We start from the raw sequence: 19,824 nt of genomic DNA on the forward strand, positions 1-19,824 counted from the left end.
TAGAGTCATGTGTTTGTTTGCAAACACAATTATGCTACCACCTGTCAGGAAAATATAGTGAGAAGCAGGCTTGGAGGGTTTTTTTTAAATAGCTGGCACTTGATATTTTATGATGCTGACAGCACATCACTGGTACCTTATTAGTGTGATTATATATGACACTATGAATTAAGTCTACTGTTCTGATTGATGTAAGTTTTGCCAGCAGTGCAAAAACTCATTTCCCCCCCCCCCCCCTGTGCTATTTTGATGCCATTTTCAGTGCTTGGGAGAGGACAGGGGACACAGGGAGAATTCCCAGGGTTTGCCTCTTTGGGAGGTCCAGCAAGTCTATTCTGAGCAAGTTTTTCTTCTATCATAGGCCAGATAACAATGTAAGAACTGCCTAACTGATCAGGCAAAAGGTACAGTAGAAGTTACACCCTGCTGCCACTAACTGAGGAGCTGCCCTCCAGCCTTTATTGCCTCCCACTGAGAAGCCTGTGAGAACAGGCCTCTGATGTGTTTGGGGATCTTGGGTATTACACCCCTTATGGCCACTGAAGTCAATGGGACTGAGAGCTCAATGTCTACTCAGAAGAAAGTTCCATGATCGTCAATGGGACTTACTCCCATGTAAGTGAGGATAGGATTGCTGCCTGAATCCATACACTCCAGTTTATCAATTGAACTGAGTATGTCCTATGATTTATCTGGCCCTGTGAGCAATTAGGGCACAGTCCTAACCAGGTCTACTCAGAAGTAAGTCCTATTTTGATCAATGGGGCTTACTCTCAGGAAAGTGTGATTAGTATTGCAGCCTTACTGGCCATTCTGTAGGGCTGTAGAGCTTTGAGCATCCAGTATCTCATTGATCAATTAATGGGTGACTAGATAAGCTCTAGAGTTGGGGTACTTATTAAAAAGCATGGATCTGAAAGAAATGTCAAGGATGATCTCATAGAGTCTTATGCCACTTGACATAATCCACTCATCCGAAATATCCCTAATGGATATTTATTAGTCAGAAAACAAGATTTTACAAAACTTATTTTGTAATAAATAATACTTCTTGATTGGTGTGAGGAAGCTTGGGGCAGGACTTCTCTTCCCAACAGAATCAGCAATAAAAGTGATTATGAATTTTCAAGGATAGGGCAGGGGAGCTAATCCTATCCAACTTCTCAGCACAGATGCAGCCCCAAGGTAAGGGAACAAACATTCCCTTACCTTGAGGAGGCCTCCATGACTGCTGCCCCACCACCACAGGATGCAGCGCACACCCTATTGGCTCAGCTGCATTGATGCTGGAAAATTGGATAGGATTGGGCCCTTTGTGTCCATGTAATTGACCAAGCAGAGAAATTTGACTGTGCTAATTGGCCTTAAAATTACTGGTGAATTCAAGCGCTTCACACATGCATGTTCCTCTCCAAACATGCATGTGTTTGTAAATTTCAAATCAGCTCAAACCAGAGCCAGACCATCCATAAGGCTGATTGAGGTGATAGGGATGGATGGCCACCTCAGTCCACTGACTCCACTGCTCCTCCTCTTCCACAGGACTGGGTCACCACTCCCTTGTCCTTTAACTTCCTCTTCTGCTCCATTCCCTTCTTTCTTTTTCAGTCCTCTGAACAAGAAGAGCAGAGGTTGGTATATTTCCAGGTAAAAGTGGGGCAGCATTCAAACATAAGGCCCAGGGGCCAGATGCAGCCCATGGAAGGTTTTTATTCTGCCCTTAGGCTCTCAGCTGCTGAGCAGTGCTGAGCTTCTTATGTGATGTTGTAATGGAAGATCATAAGATCATCAGGTGGGTGATGTGGTGTTGACAGTGATTCCATGTTTTGACAGCTGTTTGACAGCTCTGGGAAGGGCAGGGCTGGCTCCACAGCTGTAATCAATCAAGGCCAATGGAGACTCTGATGGACACCTGAGCTTCATTTGACCTTGATGGGACATGGAATGAGGTGATTCACAGCTGAGCTGCATTTCCACTTAACAAGGGGCTGCAGGATAAAAGGTAGCTTCAGAAGGAGCAAAGAGCTGACCAGATGGTACACCTGATTGAGAGGGACCCTAACCCAGAGGGAGATGCTACCTGACCCAGACCTATGGGAGAAGGGGACTGCTGGGACTCTGCTGGAGGACACAGAAGAGATGACTACCAGGACCCTGCTAGAGGAGACACTGCTGGAGAGGAGGGACTCTGTTGCAGAAGACTGCACTGTGCTTTGGTGACTGGATTGGACTTGGACTGGAGGTTTTGGACCTTTACCCACTAAGTTAAGTGGAGTTTTGGGGAGGGAAAGGCTCTGGACAAAAGGACTTGCAGGGAGTGTATGTGTTTATAGCAATAAATTTTGTTAATTGCACAAATTGAGTTCTGTTTGTTTCCCTTGCACACAACAGCTGTTGTTCCTAGAGATAAAGAGGGTGTTAATTAGCCAAAAAGTGGGCATTAGAAGAGAGTTGGAATATTTGGCATAGTGGGCAGGATAGGGAAAATCAGACAAGACAGATGTTACTGCTGAAAGGGCAGCCCACGTGAAAATCTCTTCCATATCTTGAAATATGTTTGATCTCTTGTGTGAGGGCTCCCTCCACTGCTTGCTATTTCACATCTGTGATGCAGTAGCAGCAGCAAAGGAAAGGCCAGCCTTGCTTTGTGCAAGGCCTTCTTCTTTCTTTCTGAAACCTTTATTGGCATATCAACACAACACAATTAACACTTATACTTTACAATTGTCATAACAATTTGCACAACAACCCAACAATTTAAAACAAAATACCAGATTTAAATTCTGACGTTATTTTTGTGCAAGGCCTTTTATGGGCCTTGAGCTATTGCAAGACCTTCATTCATTCATTCATATAAGTTAATCTTTAATATATTCATTTATGTAAACTTATGTAAATTTATTCAAATTTTAAATGTAAATTAATTCTTTTTTTCTCCCGGCCCCTGACACAGTGTCAGAGAGATGATGTGGCCCTCCTGCCAAAACTTTGGACACCCCTGTCTTAGACCATTGTGTTTTGATCCCCATCATTCAGGACTCAAGTCTGTGCCAACAAGGCCCTGATCATTTTTGCAGATTAGTACATATAAGTTACAAAGAATGTAGGGCTGAAGTTTCCAGGCAGGGAACCTGTACTGTTAAAACCTGCATAGAATTTCAGCAGGGAATGTTTCCCCAATGTTGTATCTCTGTTAGGAAAAGGGTCAGTTGTAGAATTCCTGGCTGTGTTCATTGTTCAGATTGAAAATAGCTGGAAGTGAGGTTGCTAGCATGCTAAAAATGCAATTCATTAAAAAATGAAATGAAAATTGTACTGAACATCTAAATGGTGTTTTTGCAACATTTAATCAATGCCTTAAAGCAGGGGTGTCCAAAGTTTTTGGCAGGAGGGCCACATCATCTCTCTGACACTGTGTCAGGGGCTGGGGGGTGGGGGAAGAATTAATCTACATTTAAAATTTGAATAAATTTACATAAGTTTACATAAATGACTATATTAAAGATGAACTTATATGAATGAATGGTCTTGAAACAGCTCAAGGCCTGTAAAAGGCCTTGCACAAAGCAAGGCTGGCCTTTGCTGCTGCTACTGCATCACAGAGTGAAACAGTAAGCAGTGGAGGGAGCCCTCATCCCACAGCTCACGGGAGAGGTCAAACAGTTACCCTCACACTGAAAGCAGTTGCATCAGGCCAGTGCGGGCTCCAACAAATCTCCAGAGGGCCAGAGGTTCATTGGAGACTAGGGGCTCCCTGGGCCGCATTGAGAGGCCTCGAGGGCTGCATGTGGCCCCAGGGCTGGGGTTTGGGCACCCCTGCCTTAAAGTTACCTTTGTTGGAGTTGGTGCAACTCTGTCTGCTGTCCAGAAGGGGTCAAGCTATGGCCCAGTGGCTCTGACCTTTCTACCTGTTGTCTCTGTGATCCTTGTGGGGTGTGGCCCTAACCCTAACCCTTTATCCTTCCCTTCTCCTATGAGCACTTCCTCTTGTCCTCTGACCACCGACCTTGTTAAGATGGCGCACACCAGGGCATCTTGAGCACATGGCATGCAGGGCGAGGCAGCTCCAGGGCCTTGCTATCTCTAAGTAATAGCTGAACCTCTGATCCTAATCAGATGCTGTAAATATACACTCAATGGAACTGTAAGTAAATAACTTCTTTTTGCAACTTTAACAAGCCATTGCCTCTTTGTCTTTTTAATTTATTAGCAGTCAGCCAGGTGAGGGAGGTTCCCTGGGGTGATACACAAAAAGGGGGGGGGGTTGCTGCTTAAGCTACTCTACTTCCCCCCCAAAGAGGAGACTATTTTTAATATTGTCCAACAACCTTAAAGTTATTAACTCTTACATAATGCTTTTAAGATCTTTTTTCCAAGGTCAAAAACCCCTCCTCCATCGCCTCCCCTATTTGTCATACAAGATGACTGCAGTCATTATCTTGGAAGAGAAGAATATAACACTATTCATGGAGATGGTGTATTGGAATCACGGAAGATATTACTGAGGAGATAGGGTGTGTTGTCCACAGTTCCCCTTGCTCTAAGTAAATGCAGGGTTAAAGCCCAGGTGGTGGCTGGAGGTGGCTGCAGCTGTGCAGCACACTAGAGGCTAAAGTGAAACTGGGAGCATATAAACAGCACCTGGAGGAACTAGTGGGGTTGGACGTAGGAGAGGAGACTGACTTGACTTATGGACTTTGGAATCTGACCTTGGACTGGGACTTGGTATATTGACTTTGGACTTTAACTTGGATACCCTGACTGGTTTGACTGACTTAGCTGGAACCTGACCTTGGACTGTAACTTGGCTTATTGGCTCTGGACTCTGATATGGCAACTCTCATTGATTGGACTGGTTTACTTGGAATCTGTGGACTGGAACTAGACTCTGACTTTTGCTTGCTGCACTGGTGAGTTTCACCAGGGAAACTAATCAGCCTTAAGAAGGCACAAGGCCTAGTGGATTGGGATTTGGCAGAACAGATGGCCATGTTTTCTAGCGCCAAGTTCACAGGAGACATAGCTACCATGGCAAGTGTGCTAAAAGGTGAAAAATGAATTCCACTCTAGTGTACTAGAAGGAGGAAAAAAACAGCTGTCTAGCACTTCTAGACAGTGCTAGAAGCTGAAAAATGAATACAGCTCCTGCCTGCTACACAGCTGATAAAGACACAGCAACCCTGCTGAGAAATAACTCTTGACAACTCTAGCGGCATCCTGGGAACTGTAGCTCTCATATGATTAAAACATATGATTAAAACATAACCTTCAGAACAGGTTAGAGAGGACAGCACCAATCACATGTCCTGAGCAGCTCTAGTGATTGGAAAGTCTATCATTGCAGCTTACATCTGCAGTAAGAAGGAAGTAGGTGGTAGCAGATTCAGGGTGAGGTGCACCCCAAATCTGCCACCCTCCTCAAACCCCTTGCAATCTGCCAGTGATGCAATCCATGTCACTTCACCACATGGTTGGGCTGACAGTAGTGAAAAAAGTGCCCCAGAATGATGATTGCTAATCTTTGTGCACCCCACACAGCACTGTGGAGAGCATGCTTTGCAAGCAGAAAGTTCAAGGCACAGTCCCTGGTATCTCTGGATAAGATAAGGAAGATACTCCTGCCTGAAACTGTGGAGAGTTGCTGCCTGTTTCTTTTGACCTAGCTGGTTCAATGGTCTGATTATGCATGAGACAACTTCTGCTGACAAGCAGAACTGAGATGAAGGCTACAGCTTTTCCAGAGCAGCAACAAAGGCTGGTCCCCTGAATGTAGAGGGTAAAGGGAATCAGGTTCACATTGAGCAACTGTTTACTATTAAACTATGGCACTTACCAAGACACTTCCCTGCCCTGTGTGGGAGCCACAGTAGACAGAAGAGGGACAACCAAAGAGAAGATGTGGAGATAATGAGATACTGGGAAGGAATATGAGATCATTTCATGTGCATGCACTTGGGCTTAATAAAAGTATTGGAATGAGGAGGGTGGGCCAAAGGCTTTATAGAAAAGGTGGACTTGAAGTATGTAAGAGGGGTGGCATCCCTGAGGCATTCTGGGAGGCAAGGGATGGAGATGGAGACTGTCAGATGGCTATGAGTGGTGAGCAAAGGTCACATGCAAGGGTGTGTAAGAATGCAGGAGCTGTGATGAGCTGTCCACCTGCATGGGAACGCTGAAGAAGCCTTTCAAGCAGTCAGTGGCATAGCTATAGGGGGTAAAGTACTAAGGGCAAAGCAGGGAGCCTCACTGTGGCGTGCGAGCAAACCCTTCCCCTCGTCTTCAGAGCCATTCCAGGCTGGCATCTTATGTTCTTATGGCATTGCCTCCATTTTGCATTCCTGGCTCTGAAGAGGAGGGGAAGGGGGAGGGACCGCTTGCACACTGTGGTGAAGCTCCTTGCAAACTTAGTGCTTTGCACCCCCTCTAGCTATGGCACTGCAAGCAATTGTCCATGTAGCAGCTGTTATGTGGTGAGCGGTGCAGGGCAAACAAGCCAAAATAGTGGTCTTCAGGGTATACATTTTAAGAATCAGAGCAGCACAGAAGAATAGCTTGACTATTCACTTATCTATCTAATAACTCAAAAAGGACAGCAGAAATGGTTACAGTGGAGCACTTTCAAGTCCTGTTGATCTCAGTGGCAAAGAACTGTGCTTAATCCTTTCCCACTGAAATTGGTGAAGCCTAAAGCTGCAGTCCTGTGAAACAGGAAGTAAGTCTTGTTGAAATCCTAATCAGACAGGATCAGGCTGCACAATTTGGGCTGGTTTGTGCCCTATGGAACTGCAATCTGCAAGGAGGAAAAGAAATGGAGGAGATGGTGCTGGAAATCTGGTTTGAATTGGAGATTCCACCCTCCCCCCTTGTCTTTTGACCAGAGATGTACACTGATGATTAAATTAAAGTACTGTAAACAAAATGGAGTATTTACATTGTCTTTGAACATGAGTTATCTTCTACTCTTAAAAAAAAAATACTCATGTAAATAACCTGACAGTTCTTCAGCTCCAAGAATCTTTTAAAAAAACAAGCAGGGGGGAATTGCATGGTAAATTAAAAGTTTCAGGGGAGTAAGGAAGGCTGGGTGTTTGATTTTAGAGAGCACTCACTACTTCAGTAACAAAAGTACTACCAGGGTACTACAGTACTGTACTACAGGGCTGTAGTACAGTACTACAGCAGGTACTACAGTAACAAAAGTACTACCAGAATTACACCAGGGCATATAATCCAGCCAAAGTGGGTCATTTTTAAATCCTATGAAAATGAATGGGATTTAACAGTGGTTGGATAGCACCCTACAATTTCTGGAATTCAGTGGAGAAGACTGATGGCAATTCTCTTCTGCCTTACCAGTGAACCAGTGGCAACCAGTGAAGACTTACAGTGCTGTCCTAGCGGGGATGTGGAGTGGTTGGGGAGGCAGGTAAGGCAGAGCCTCCCCACCTGAGTCCTTCAGAAAGCACTGCCCATGTGAGGTGAGCAAGCACACACAACCCACCCACACAGCATGCTTTTCTAAGGAATCAAGGGAGGCTGTGCCTCACCTACCTCACCACCCACTGCATGTCCCTGAGCCCAAGTTTACTAAATCTCCATAAATTCAGTGGGTCTGCTCTCTAGTAAGAATGCACAGGACTGCAGTCTGACTGCACTTTCCTAGGGGAACAGACTGTAAGGCTGCAGTCCTACATGCTTACTCAGGAGTAAATCCTGTTGGCTCAGTCCTGGGAAAATGAAAGGCAGGGTGCTGTTCCAGTGGCATCCAGCTCCCATACCAGTGAATAGGTACACTGGAGAGATGGCTTACCCAGTGTGTAATCTGCAGTCCTGCTCCTGGTTGGAGCAATTCCCATAGGCTTACACAATAGATCCTGTTATCTTTTGTATTACAAAAGTTGAGCTCATGTAGACCATATCTGGGCATATTTACTCAGGAGTAAGTTGCCTTAAGTCCTTTGGCATTTAGGCCCAGAGTAGGTGTATCTACAGGATCAGGATCGCAGCCTTACAGCCCTAGCCTAAGCAGGTCTACACAAAAGTAAGTCCCATTCTGTTCAATGGGGTTTGCTCCCAGGAAAGTGTGCACAGCATTGTAGCCTTAGTCAACCTGGAGGCACCAGCCTTAGATGAACCTATACAATCCCGCACCAGCCCCCCTGGACTTAGAACACGTTTCTGTGTCTTTCATTCCAGCTCGACCCACGGGGCTGGGACTTCATTTCAGAAAGCCTGCATTTACTTGGGAGTAACTCCCACTGAACGGGCTCTTACTCCCGAGTAGATATGCAACTTTTCGGGTTCTGCAGTCCTCTATGCAAATCAGTTGGAAACCAATTCTTCTAAAAATGGGTTTCAAAAGTCCCACGTGCCCTACAACTAAGGGGGTGGGTCACCACTTTCCAGTCGACTATTTTGAATCGATTTTTCCCCAGCCTGTTTTCGTTCTCTCCCCCCCCCCCCAAGGGTTCCACACCAGAGAAAGTTGAGGGGGGTTCCTATCCTGCAGGGAAACAAAACGAACATCTACATGGGACTGTATGGCTGAAAGTTCCCGGTTTAGGGTCCCAATCCTATCCTACTTTCTAGTGCTGGTACAGCCACAATAAAGCCCCAAGGCAAGGTAACAAAAGTTGCCTTATTTGAGGCATTAACAAACAAATATTTGAGGCCACTGCGTCTATCCCCACACCACAGGATGCAGTGATGCACCCCATTGGCCTGGCTGCATTGGGGCCATTGGGCCCTAAATCTTGCCTCTTTCAGGTGACCTCAGGCTAGTGGCCATCTCTCAGCCTCAGCCTTCCCATCTGCGAAATGGGGATCATGAGCGGATCGATTTGCCTGGCAGCGAAAGAATTACTGTAGCGAGGTACAGCATTTTTAACCCTGCAAAGTTCTTTTTCAGTAAAGTTCAGTAAATATTGATAAAGAACTATCTTTATTATAGTTATAATTACCGTGGAATCGAACCCTTTGGAGAAAGGACGAGAGACAGCATCGCGATGCATCGAGTTAACTTGGTTTAACCCAGTGGCGTAGCTGCGGGGGGCAAAGCACTAACTTTTGCATCGTAGGGTCTACACCAGGCCAGGGTGCACAACCCCCCCCCCCAATGAGGTTTCAAACTGGTTCCAAAGCAATGGTTAAGCAGTGGCGTAGCTGGGAGGCAGCAAGCACTAAGTTTTGCAGGGAGACCCGGTGCAAGAGGCCCTTCCCCTCCCCTTCGGAGCCTTTCGGGTGGGGGGGGGGAGAGCCCCAGGGAAGTGAGGATAGGGTTGCAGCCATATGACCGCCATGTGAAAGTGTAAAGCACAGGTGAAGGCTGCGATCCTATCCACACTTACCTAGAGTAAGTCCTATTGGCTATAATGAGACTTACTTCTAAATAGACATGCATAGGATTGAGCTCTAAATGTCCCGGATTTCATCCGGAGAACCCAAGCCTATGCCTGTCTACTCAGAAGCAAGTCCCATTAGAGTCAATGGAACTTACTCCCAGGAAAGTGTGGATAGGACTGCAGCCTCACAGCCCAAGCCTATGCCTGACTACTCAGAAGTAAGTCCCATTATCGTCGATGGAGCTTACCCTCAGGAAAGTGTGGATAGGAGTGTAACCAGAGAGCGCAATCCTATGCATGCCTACTTAGAAGGGAGTCCCATCAGAGTCAATGGGCCAAGCCTATGCCTCTCTACTCAGAAGTAAGTCCCATTATAGTCGATGGAGCTTACTCCCAGGAAACTGTGGCTAGGATTGCAGCCTTAAAGACTCTCTGGAGGCTGCAGTCTTCACTCTTAATGTCTTGGGATCAAATCCCATTCATTGGATTCAGGGAGACTAGGATCCGAGCAGCACTGAACTGCGCCAGCTTTCGAGGTTCGCCCGTCTCTTCGTCAGAGCACCCGAAGGTAGAACGGGCTCCACCAGGTCCCATTTGCTCTAAATAGATGTTCTTACTCAAGGCTTGCCTTTTTGGGTTGAACAGGAGAAGAAGCAGAGAGAGGGCTGCTGACCTTTTTTAATCTACCCTGTCACGTCTTTAACAAGGCAGGCAGGAATCTGGCAGGTAAAGCAAACTGAGCCTTTTGTCAGTACTTTTCCCAGCTAGGAAAAGCTTTACCTGCCAAACTGCTGCCTGTCATGGAAAACTTTTCCCTTTGCTCTTTGGAAGTCACTGCGGAAGGAAAAAAAAAAAAGTTGGCAACCCTATTTGGGCAGGGGGGCGTCTTGAATATTCTGCTATGAACAAGTGAAGAGTTCGTAGGCTGAGCTTTTCCCAACATGGAAAAGAGTGACAGGCAGAAATCCGGCAGGAGAAACTTGTCTCAACCACTAGAGCTCCCGGCTTGTCAGAGTTTGACCTGAAGAACTTCTGCCTGATGCATGGTGTTAGAAACCCAGGCAGGAGTGAGAAAGTTAGCAACCCCAGTGCCTGCATGTATTCTATAAATCAGGGGAACGTGGAGCTCAGATAAGGACTCATCAGTTCTAACCAGGGAGAAATCCGACCGGAGAAACTTCTCTCTACCACCGCAGCTCCAGGTTGGTCAGAGTTTGACCTGAAGAACATCTGCCTGATGCATGGTGTTCGAAACCCAGGCAGGAGAGAGAAAGTTGGCAACCCCAATGAAATCTATAAATCAGGGAAACCTGGAGCCCAGCTTAGGACTCAGCACCAGCTCCAAGCAGGCACGGAGGGGAGGCTGCTGTGCTGGAGGAGCCAGGGAAGGGGCAGGGAGAGAGGAACAGGTTTCCTTCTGCGCAGGCGCCGGGCTCTGCCTTGCGGTGCGCCCAGGTGGATAGCCTCGACCAGCACTCCAGAGATCGAGGAGGCTGCTGGCCGAAGTTCGAGACCCCCCTCCCCCGGGTTCCCGTGCAAAGCCCCCCGGGTTGGCTCATGGCTCTGCTGGGGAGGATCGACTGGCAGGTAGGTCTTCTTTAAGTTGATGGAGGGGTTGGGGGGAACGACACGAGGGGCTCTGGTGCTGGGGGTAGAAGTTAGAGACTTGTGGGGTGGCTTCCCAGCGCTGCGGGGAGTAGATCTTGCGGGCTTGGACTGTTCCCCGGTCCCGGGGATCGGGTGCCACTCGGGGGTGGTGTTTGGAAGGGATCGAAGGGACTGCCTGGCACTGGGGGCCACTGGCCCCGATTCTGAGACTCACGTGGGAGCCAGTCAGCCTGCCTGCCTCCCCGAGTTTGCTGCGGGGGCAGAGCAGCCCTTCTTCTTGGCGCTGCCCTCCCAACGATTTCAAGGGGCTTACCTGCGAGTCACGACACGGGCTCAGTTGGACATGCCCTCTGGAGCACGAGGCACGCAAAAGAGTCTGAACTCTTACAGGGCGGCGGGGGGGGGGCGGCGACGAGGGTCTGGCAGGAGGGGGTCACTGCACCGGCAGCCCGTGGACCTGCAGTGCCGCTGACCGTGGTAGCGCCCGCTCTGCCATCGGGGTGGACGGGGGTCCCAGCAGTGGCGTAGCTAGAGGGGGTGCAAAGCAGTAAGTTTCGCAAGGAGCCTCACCGCAGCGTGCAAGCGGGCCCACCCCCTCCCCTTCGGCGTACACCTTTTCTCCCCCTGCCCGGAATGGCTCCGAAGGGGGGAGAGGCGTCGCTTGCACGCGGCGGTGAGGATCCCTGCAAAACTTAAAAGCACAATCCTCTGCACACTTTCCTGGGAGTAAGCCCCCTTGACTATAATGGAGTAGACATGCATAGTACTGGGCTCTTAATGCTTTGCAGCCCCGCTAGCTACGCCACTGGATCCCAGGACCCCCCTTCCAATATAGCTGGCGCGGGGACAGGACAGCCCACAAGTGTTTACTCTAAAGTAAGCCCACTGAGCTTAATGTTATGAAGGGACTACAAGATATGATTTGATAGCAGCCTGCGTTCAGTGGAACTTACTCCCCAAGTAAGGCTTACACGGAGGCTTACCTGCGAGGACTCCCCAGTGACCGCAGTGGGTCTGACTAGGAAATACTGGCGCTGGGGTAGTGGGGCTCGTCCCGTGGTGTTTGGGCCGGGGGAGGGCGCTAAATCGTGCGATCCACAACTCGGTTAAGCTCGAGGGCTTTTGGAAACCAAATCGTTGCTGAAGTTAGAGGAGGCAGGCAGGAGTGATCCGCTTGAACCCACTTTCGCGAAAGCACTCCGGATCGAAACCGATGGGGCCACCCAGAGCGTGAGTGGGTCGCGAACGCCAGCGATTCAGTGAAAGTTGCTCCTGTGGTTGAGTGACGGGTCTGATCGGCTGGCAGCCAAACGATCTCCTGTTTCAGGCGACAATCCTAGCCACACTTTCCTGGGAGTAAGCCCCATAGGCTATAATGGGACAAACTTCTGAGTAGACGTGCCTAGGAATTAGTGCGCCCCCTCTGACGTCTGTGACCCATTTCCGGAAGCTCTGTGATCCTCTTCCAGGAGGACAGAGATCCCAAAGCCTTAAGCAAATACGCAGCTTTACTATGAGCTACTTTCTCTACCCCCCAGAACTGGCACATTCTAAAATGCAAATGAAGGAGGGTTGCCACATTCATTTCACGGCCCTGCTCCTGTGCCTCTTAACAGCTGCCTGATAACCAGTAGAGTAGGAGGCGAAGCTTCTACACCTGCTAGATTGCAACCTTTAGGAGAAACTCAGCCGAAGCCAGTGCAACTTACTTTTGAGTAAACACGAAGAGAGCTCCTGCTGTTGTGGCTGTGGGCTGGATTACTATGTGGTGCAGGAGCAGAGCCAATAGGAAAAGGTGGCAATCCTAAACACTGGCCAGGTGTGTCAGCCCTGTTAGCTCTGCAAGTGAAATTGAGGGCGCCTGAGCAGGCTACTCAACTATTAAGAATCAATGATCTCCCTTCCTATACAGCAGGGAAGGTGGGGTTTGGAATTTTCTTAAGTCTATGTTTACCTGCTGCAAGGGGACTAGAGGTTAACCCATTTGGAGCCCAATCCTATGCCTCTATTCAGAAGTAAGTCTCATTATGGTCAGTGGGGCTTGCTCTTAGGTAAGTGTGGCTAGGGTTGCAGCCACAGTTGCCCTAGACAGAGCAGTCTCCGTGTTGTAGGGATCTCTTTTCAAGCTCTCTCTCTCTCCTTCCAGTTTGTGGCTAATTGCCCTTAGCTCTAGAACCGACCCATAAGCGCTTAAGAACTATCCAATACCTGTGCATTTGCCCCCTTTCCTCCCCGCAAGACGCCTATGCTTAAAAATCCCTTCTATGGACGTGAATGAGTCTTATTTTCAAGGGTCCCATTTAAAGGAGAGCATCATCTTCACCTGCCCCACATTTTGGAGATGCCATTGATCTTTAGAGCACCTCCCCTTCTGGCCAGCTTACTGATACTGCAATCCTATCCACACTTTCCTGCGAGTAAGCTCCATTGACTTTAATGGGACTTACTTCTGAGTAAACAGGCATAGGTTTGGGCTATGAGGCTGCAATCCTAGGCACTCTTACCTGGGAGTAAGCCCCGTTGACTCTAATGCGACTTACTTCTGAGTAGACATGCATAGGCTTGGGCTGTGAGTGGCTATTACAAGCAGTTAAATGGGCCTAGGTGGTGCACGTCAAAGACACAACACACTTTGTGTTTAAATTGTGGTGATCAATCGGTGGGTGATTTAAAGTCCCCGCATCAAATGCTCCGGTAAGGTACCTGCTATCGACAGTAAGAACATAAATGTGCTTAAAAACCAATTTCTGCACAGCACACAGGTGTACACATTTGATCCTTGTTGCGTATACGCAACGTTGGACAGAAATGGCCTAAGAGGGCAGCATCTTGCATATTTAAAGGGTTACTCTTAAATATTACCGAGGGTCCTCCCCCCCCTCATGTATGTCTCTTCTGCTTATTTCCAGCCTGAATCAAAGGAACTTGCTTGTGGCTGGGATGGGTGCGTTGATGTGTTCACCACTGGGAGTGTCGTTTATTCCTGGGAATCGCATTCGCTCTCCATCACATTGAATGGTCAGCGTTGAATCACTTATTCCCAGCACTCTTTCTGCACTTAGACTGGGGTGGGCTGGCTATGGGAGATCGAAGAGAGCCTACCAGCTAGTCCAACAAAACATTCAGAGGAGCCTTTCCGTTTCCACTTAAGATCTCAAGCCCCACTCTGTGTGAAAATCCACTGCTCTATTTCTTTTTAACTGTGTGAACAAAGATTCTCCCAAATTCTCATTCTGATGGTGGAGAATCTGTGTGTTTTAATGGTCTTTTTAAAAATAATAATAATTTTAATATCTAATTATCTTAAATGTAAATACTTCTCAGTGGAATTTGCTCCTGCATAGGCCTGTTCCATGAGGAGTTAAAAAAAACAAAACTAAAAGAAAAACTCCTTTGAAACTGTGTGGTTTACTTGCAAGGAGGCATGCTTGGGGTTGAAGTGGCTACTGTAGTTCTTCAAAGTTTTGTGAGTTTACAGGCCAGTCCTACAATATTTTCTCAGATACAGACTCACCTGTCAAAAAAGCCCCATTAAACACAGTGGGATTTTCTTTAGACTGAACTTTCATAGATTCAGGTTCTTAGAATCTGGTTTGTGGTGATGTTCAACAATCTTTCACCCCAGCATAGTATTTTTTAAAGGGTTTTTTGGTCTCCCCCCCCCCTTTTTAAGACTATGAACCCCTTGGGGCAGAGACCCATTAAAAAAATTATTTGGTTCGTTTGAACTGTTGAATTATTTGGTTTGAACTTCCTTGGCTCAAAAGTGGTGTGCAAATATTCTAATTATGTAGGAATAGTTCTTCAGTTTTCTAAACTTGCTTTAAAAAAAAATTATGAGACAATCTCAAAGAATAGATATAACTCCATCTAAAGTTCTTTTACGTGTAAGTTCCAGTGATGATTAATTCCAGAAGAATTAACTGTGTATTGGTAATATCTTTGCATCTCTTCAGTCTCTGTGTTTACCAAATGGTTGATCTCCAAGATTTACAGGCAGCTCATGGAAAAGTTTATGCTACAGGTTGTTGATAATCTCTTAAATGTCAATCTTAAGGGGCTTGTGTTTCCAAAGCAAGCAAAACATGTGGTCCCAAGCTGGGATTCCCAGCCTTTCTAGGGAGCCTCACTGAAATGGTTGGCATGTGGGGCTGCAATCTTACCCACACTTTTCTGGGAGTAAGCTCCATTGACTGTAATGGGACTTGCTTCTGAGTAGACAGGCATAGGATTGGGCTGCAAGTCAAAATGAGGCAAAAGGTGTGTGTGTGTGGGGGGGGGGGGATGGACTGGGCCTGTTTTGTGGAGGCCCAAAACAAAATCTCTTTCATCTTGATGAGAAAAGTTGCATTGGACCCACAGCTTCAAAATGTCAACCAAGCAACTCTTGGTGCTTCGCCTGTGAAAAGGTGATCAGGGCTGCCTCTTGGGGTTTTTTCTGATGGTGTCCTGAACCTGAGAACAGTCTCCTAAACTGAGTGGCTTCGAGTTTTACAGCCCAATCTTAACCAGATCTACTCAGAAGTAAGTCCTATTTTGTTCAATGTGGTTTACTCTCAGGAAACTGTGGTTAGATTGCCGCCTTAATTAAATTACAACTGATTCTGCGCCTGGAATGGAGGATCTTTTACCAGAATCACTTAATTAGATCCAGGGCAATCGGTTTTAAGGGGAGGGGGGCAGCATTAATGTTACCTGTGCCTTTTCTTATTTAGATGCACAGTCTTAATGACGCCAAGTGCTATGGGGGGGGGGGGGTGTGGAGGAGGGAAGTTTCACCTTTTTGTAATAGATGCAGATTCTTTTGGCACCTCCAGGGCCTCATTCGCTGCTCTGATTCAGATTGACAGATAACACAGCCCAGGAAAATCGCTCTGTGATTAACTTAAAACCCATTCCCCCCTCCCCAATTGATGATGATCGCTCTTGGAATTTATTCAGCAGGTCAATTTCAAAGCAGGGCGGGTGGGATATTGACAACACTGGGGTAACTTCTGGCAAAATCAAACGGCTTGACGGATCGCATTGGATAAAGTGTCAGGTTTTTTTGGGAGGGGGAAAGAGTGAGAGATCGACACCAAATGAGTTTCAGTCTAGATTAGAAGGTTTCCAGAAAAAAAGGTGCAAGGGGAAACCGAGGTAGAGTTGTCTTTACTGCGTCATCCCTAAGCAAACAGGTTTCTTGACGGGGGAATCAGCGATTGCCTAGGGCCCAATCCTAGACATGTCTACTCAGAAGTAAGTCCCATTATAGCCAATGGGGCTTACTTCCAGGAAAGTGTGGATAGGATCGTAGCCTTAATGACTTGAGGTCTGCCCTCCTCCTTTTCTCCCTGGAAGCCAAAAGAGATCTGGCTGGGGGGAGACGTCAAGTGCCTGGCTGAAGGACCGGCTGAGTAGGGGGTAAAAATAAATGACTATCCGTTCCCAAGCGGGTCTAAAACGACGCGTTTCATTGTCAAACCGGCTAAAGCGCAACCTTTCCGTTGCCCTTATACTTCAGTGGAGAGGTTCAAGCACGTCCTCGACAGCACGATCCCCTGCAGGTCTACTCGGAAGTAAGCCCCACTGTGTTCAGTAGCGCTTATTTCCAGGAGAAAAAAAAGCCTAGGACTGGAGCCCTCCCCTCTTTCACTTGGTGTCCATCAGTCCAGATTGGGCTGGATGGGGTCTTGAAGAAGTCACCCTCACATTTCGAGGGGGCAAATGCACATCGGAGTGAGCCCGAGTCCAATCCTATGCGTGTCTACATGGAAATAAGCCCCTTTATGGGCTTACTCTCAGGTAAGTCTTTATGGGGCTTATTCTCAGGTAAGTGTGAAGGACTGCAGCCTCTACCTCTTCAGCCTGCGCTTTTGGAAGAAAGTCTGCCTGCTTTCGGGGGACCTGCTCCCGAGGAAGCCCACCTGGAACCCGATCCTGGCCGGTTTTGCTCCTAATTATTAATTAACAGTATTTATATACCGCTTTTCAACTAAAAGTTCACAAAGCGGTTTACAGAGAAAAATCAAATAACTAAATGGCTCCCTGTCCCAAGGGCTCACAATCTAAAAAAATGCAAATGAATACCAGCAGACAGCCACTAGAACAGACAGTGCTGGGGTGAGGTGGGCCAGTTACTCTCCCCCTGCTAAAAAAAGGAGCACCCACTTGAAAAAGTGCCTCTTACCCAATTAGCAGGGGTACAAGCCTCCTAAGCCTCACTCCTTTCAGTGGGGCTTCCTTCCAAGGGAATAGGCAGTCTCGAAATAGCTGTTTCAGGGAGCGAGGGGCGGGCCTTCTCTCTCTGCAAGCCTACCTGGGGGTTGTTTTAAACGCAAACCCAAGAACGACACTGCAGTACGACTGAACTCGTGTTATGCCAATCGCTGCTTTCACATGCTCCTTGGGTTTGGGTCAGAAATTATGTGTAGGCCTTATTTTGGGAAGCCCATTGAAGGCCAAGTGGGGCAGAAAAGAGACAAAATATAATAATAATACCTGCATTCGCATAGCTAGAAGGGTGCAAAGCGCTACGTTTTGCAGGGATCCTCACAGCAGGGTGCAAAAGGTCTCTTCCCCTCCCCTTCGGAGCCATTCCGGGTGGGGAGAGCAAAAGGGAAGCTCCCTGCAAGACCTAGCGCTTTGCACCCCCTCTAGCTACGCCACTGATTACCTGGATGCCTGACTCTCAGTCTGAAATCAATGGGGCCAAAAGGTGTGCCAGGATCGTGTGCAGGGGCTGGACAGAGAGCGGGCGTGGCGTGGAGCGTGGGCCTTTTTGTCTGGATCGGTCCTCAGTAGGCTCCAAAGCTGGCCACACATCCCCGCCAGGATCGTTTTCTCGTCGTCCCTTTTCCTGGAAGTCGGTCCGCAGTACTGCAGGGGAGGGCGGTGCGGGCGAACGAGGCTTTGTTCGCTTACACAAAGCGACGCAATGAATATTTATTCCGGTGCTAAATCGATTTCACCACCTTATCAACCCACGCTAGTCAGGGATCGTGGTTCTTCGACGACGTGGCGTGTTCCAGACCCGGGGTTTGAGTCAGTGGAGTAGCTGGGGGCGGGCAAAGCACTTAAGTTTCGCAAGGAGCCTGCAAAACTTAGTGCTCTGCCCCCTCTAGCTACGCCACTGGTTTTGAGTTTAGTGTAAAAATTCGTGGAATAAGAAAGAGTAAAGAAACTGGAGCCCCCCCTTAAGAACTAACAATATGCAGGGAGCCTGCAAAAAACTTAGTGCTTTGCTCCCCTTCTAGCTACACCACCGGTGCTCTTTTCGCTGCGAGTCTTCCAGGTGCCACATGACTCTGTCTGCTGGATGTAACATACTGACATGACCTCCCCCCCCCCCCGCCCCCTGAATTAAACCATTTCTGCCCAACGTATACGCAACAGGAACCAAATGTGGGCTGGGCAAAAATAGGTCTTAAGGAAATGTGTTGACAATAACTGCTGCCCTTCCAAACATGCCCCCCCCCAGTCGCGTGGGACCTACTCCCCTGTAAATGGGCACAGGATTGCAGCCTTACTCCGAGGCAGAGACTTGGGGAACAGATTTCCTAGTCAATGCCTCGAAGGTCAAGATGCTAGTCCTGATTGATGTCCAGGGGCTAACCAGGCGAGTGTTCAGCAGTTTTAAGTAACAGCCAGAACCTATGAACGTTCCCTTTGGTCCCACTCAACTCGGGTTGCGATCCTCTACGCGCTTCCCTGGAAGTAGGCCCCTGTGAACTCGGTGGGACTTACTTCTGAGTAGGCATGCATAGAATGTTGTTCTTGGTCTCCTCTGACCGGCTTCTGTGCCATGAAGATGTGTGCCCTGTTTTGCTGTTTTTTGTTTTTTTGCTCTCATGTAGCAATCTGCTACGAAACTAAACGGATCCGTCCAAGCCAGTGGTTTAGGGGGGCTAACTCCGCAAAGGATCGGGCTATAAGGGCACGGATGTTCTTACCGGGATAAAAATGGGAGAAAACGAAGTTGGGCGGTCGCCATTTGTGAAGAGAAAATGAAGGGAGCAGCTGAACTGCAAGGGGATGAGAATGGCAGCTCCTAGAGGAACCCTCCTCTCTGCAAACTTTGTCCCCATCTTGGAGTTGGGTCCCCATCAAGGTTGCGGGGGTGGGGGGGTGGGGGCTTCATCTATGGAACTGGGTTTCCGAATTCTTCCCTGTCTGTCTGTCTCGCAGTCCTTGCTTGGACCAGAGTGGGATGCTTACTTGCGTCCTCCTTCTCCGGTCTACGAAGGGTTAACTTTTCTCAGGTCTACAAAGGGTTAACTTTTCTCACCACTACTTTTTGTTGGTTTGTTGTGTTTTCAGCTCTAAAGGTGGGGGAAATGGAGCCTTAGACCTAAAGACACTCAGGCTGCAACTCTATCCGCACATTCCTGGGAGTAAGCCCCATTGAACACAGTGGGACTTCTGCGTAGCCGTTCGTAGGATGGGGCTCTCATTCCGGGCTGCAAGCCTCTCCACATTTCCTGGGAGTACGTCCCATTGACCACAGTGGGACTTACTTCTGAGTAGACAGGCATAGGATGGGGCTCTCATTCCGGGTTGTCAAGCCTCTCCACGCTTCCTGGGGCTTACTTCTGTGCAGGGTTGGGCTTTCATTCCGTGCTGCAAGCCTCTGCACACTTATGGGAGTAAGCCCCATTGACTATAATGGGACTTACTTCTGAGTAGACGTGCCTGGGCTGTCATTCCGGCTCAACCTGCGCGCATCGCGGCTCGCAGCCCCTGGGGTAGACCCTCCCCCTCCCTCCCGCTGCTGGCCTTCGGGCAGGCTGGCACTTTCCCAGCCGCGCGTGTGTGCACCTTGGCCGCGCTCCAAGCCCGGGGAGGGGGGGGACCCACGCGCTCCTCCCGGATTGGCTGGCCGCGCGCCGCCTGTCAG

Source organism: Tiliqua scincoides, chromosome 4, assembly GCF_035046505.1.
Source record: "Tiliqua scincoides isolate rTilSci1 chromosome 4, rTilSci1.hap2, whole genome shotgun sequence".
Classification (NCBI taxonomy): Eukaryota; Metazoa; Chordata; class Lepidosauria; order Squamata; family Scincidae; genus Tiliqua; species Tiliqua scincoides.